Source organism: Aplysia californica, unplaced genomic scaffold (assembly GCF_000002075.1).
Source record: "Aplysia californica isolate F4 #8 unplaced genomic scaffold, AplCal3.0 scaffold00485, whole genome shotgun sequence".
NCBI classification, from domain to species: domain Eukaryota; kingdom Metazoa; phylum Mollusca; class Gastropoda; order Aplysiida; family Aplysiidae; genus Aplysia; species Aplysia californica.
Window position 1 is genome coordinate 104,058 of NW_004797755.1, and position 3,097 is coordinate 107,154.

General features: G+C 42.1%; 1 protein-coding gene across 2 annotated transcripts in view; it reads left to right on the top strand.

Annotated features, from left to right (window-relative positions):
- The window catches only part of LOC101848308 (sodium- and chloride-dependent GABA transporter 1), a 57,099-nt gene that overhangs the window by 5,730 nt on the left and 48,272 nt on the right, over positions 1-3,097 (top strand). The gene's annotated exons all lie outside the window — the stretch shown is intronic.

A 3,097-nucleotide genomic window follows, 5' to 3' on the forward strand; every position in this document is an offset into this window, starting at 1 on the left:
CCCCCTTTTAAATTTAAAAAATTGTTTTCCCATTTTTCTAAAAGCTTTTAAAAACCAAGGGTTCTTTTTGGCCCACCGGCGGAAAAATGAATGAACCCCAGACCTCGAAAATGTTCTAATTGGAATTTCTTAACCTGGGGGTATTGGTAACATGGCTAATAGGAAATAGTCTGTAAAATTCTCGTTCACATGTTAAAAAAGCAAGGAAAAATACACGTTGCAGGTAAATTATGAAAATGTAATGAATAAATCAAAATTTTACTCTTTGGACCGGGCATTTTTGTAACTTCCCCAAGGATTTTACGCTTTATCTTTTCACGCCCCCCCCCCCCCCTTTTTTTGAGAAAAAAAAATAAGTTAAAAAGTAAACAAAAGAAACAAATCAAAGAATTAAATCCACACCTTTTTCTCTTCCTTTTCGCGTAGGTACCTGCTCATAGTTATCACTGACTAAACAAATGACGTAACCCAGGGACGCAAAGCGAAAGACGCTGAGATGGAAACATTTGAAATCCAAATAAGAACCGCGTGCGAGACGCCTGAAAAACATTTTTTTCCGTTTTCTAGGCGGAGACCACTGTATATATAATATATATATATATATACATATATACGGGGTACTCTCAAAAGGTGAACCGAGCTAGCATTCCTTCTTCCTTCCTCCTTGGCAAAAGAAAAAGGGGGGGAAAAACCCACACACACGGAGAATTTAAAATGACAGTCCAGGAACAGCATTATCTGCTAAGGCCCCCAAAACTCTAGACTACACAAGTAAAAATATTTTAATTATTCCCTGGGTGGTTTCAAATTCCTGTCATAAGTATCACTCACAAGTTATGGAATGTTGGAAGGCGGGTTGTGTAGTTCCAATTTAGTTATTAATTTCCATTCTTCTCATGCACCATGGCGCAGCCTCTCTCTTCGACTTTATCCTAGGCAACAGAGAAATTTCACTCAGTTGTTTATTACTTTACGTCCCGTAGAACTAAAGCAGAGACGTGTGCACAATAGTGCTCACCGCTGGTGACAGAAGGCACGCGCTTAGTCTAGCGGTGGTGTGGTGTGATGGGTAGGAAGTGTTCCATCCCCCTCTCGTCTTATGAATGACAGCGATCCGCAGTTTACCAGCCTCCCACCCACTTTTTCTCGCTCGCTCTCTTTCTCTGTCTCTGTCCTTGTCTCACTCTCGCCTTCCCCTTCCCTCCTTCTATCCCTCACTTTCTCTCTCTCTCTCTGTCCCTCTCTCTCTCTCTCTCTCTCTCTCTCTCTCTCTCTCTCTCTCTCTCTCTCTCTCTCTCTCGCTCTCTCTCTCTCTCTCTCTTTCTCTTTCTCTCTCGCTTGCTCGCTCGCTCTCTTTAACTCTCTTTCTGTTGCTCTCTTTCTCTCACTATATTTCTCTGTATGTTTGTTTGTATGTATGTATGTATGTATGTATGTATGTATGTATGTATGTATGTATGTATGTATGTATGTATGTATGTATGTATGTATGTTATGTAATATATGTATGTATATACGTATGTACGTACGTATGTGTGTGAGTATGAGTGTGTATGTGTGTATGTGCGTGCGTCACGTGCGTGCGTGCGTGCGTGTGTGTGTGCGTGCGTGCGTGCGTACATGCGTGTATATGTGCGTGCATGCCCAATTTATGTAAAACATCCGATGTTCTGCACCAATGTTTGTAATTGCCGAGCCATATGTTAAAATATGTGGATGTATGGGCCAAAGACCTTTCAAATCAATAAATCATTTTGAATCTTGAATCTGTATGTTTATTTCTCTCTTTCTTTGTTTGTCTGTCTGTCTGTCTGTCTGTCTGTCTGTCTGTCTTTCTGTCTGTCTGTCTGTCCGCCTCTCTTTCTATCTCTCTCTTTCTCTCTCTCTTTCTCTCTCTCTGTCTCTCTCTGTCTCTCTCTCTCTCTCTCTCTCTCTCTCTCTCTCTCTCTCTCTCTCTCTCTGTGTCAAGTCTCTCGTGCCACTGACCAAAAAACTAGAGAACAAAAAGAACATGTTTGAAAGCGAGCTTGCTTAGGTGAGGGTGTGGGTAGATCTATGTGTTTATGTGTGTGCGTGCGTGTGTGCGTGCGTGCCAGTGTGTTTGTGTGTGTGTGTGTGTGTGTGTGTGTTTGTGTGTGTGTGTGTGTGTGTGTGTGTGTGCGTGCTTGTGTGTGTGTTTACCCCTTGACAAACGTGCATGTAGAAGTTCATATATATTACACACACACACACATTGTACATAAACCTAAGCACTCGACTCTGCTCAACGGTAGAAATATGTTCCCCAGTTTTCAATTTTTAGAAGGCACCCATGACCTTTCGGCACCATCACAAAAGATTCTCCTATACGGTCTTTGCCATCACCTCTCGCTCCCCGTAGCTGAACTGACCCCGGTCACATTTCCTGTATGCGCTTGACCGCTCTTCCACCATGATAATATTGCTTATTATTTTGCACTAGATTGTATACGTTTAACGCAGTTATTAACACTATTAGGTTACTTGAGCGGCGGAACATCCGAGTTTAACGTCCATCTCCGAAAGGATCAAGCTTAATAGGAACTAAATCGGTTTAATCATATTTACCAAGGATACACCGTGAGACCGAGCTGACGTTCGAACCCCATTTTGTACTAACAAAACAGCATCATGAGTTCTTATAACAGCTGAGATATTCAGTGAGGAAAAATCAATCACCTAGATCTAATGTTCATGAGGATAAAGAAGGCATGTTTTGCTTCTGACATTAATTTATTTGTACTGACCCTCACTTGTCCAGACGCTTAAGGAAGTTACAGACCTGGGTGCCCTTGAATAGACGGCTATGCTTGACTATTGCAGATGGGTGGCATGACACTTCACCAAGTCATTTAATAAATACATGTGTACACACACCAAAAAAAAAACACACACACACACAAACACACACACACAAACATGCCACACACACACACACACACACACACACACACACACACACACACACACATACACACACACACACACTCATTCACACAAACACCCACACGTGCGCTTGAGTGTGTTTGTGTGTGTGTGTGTGTGTGTGTGTGTGTGTGTGTGTGTGAGAGTGAGAGTG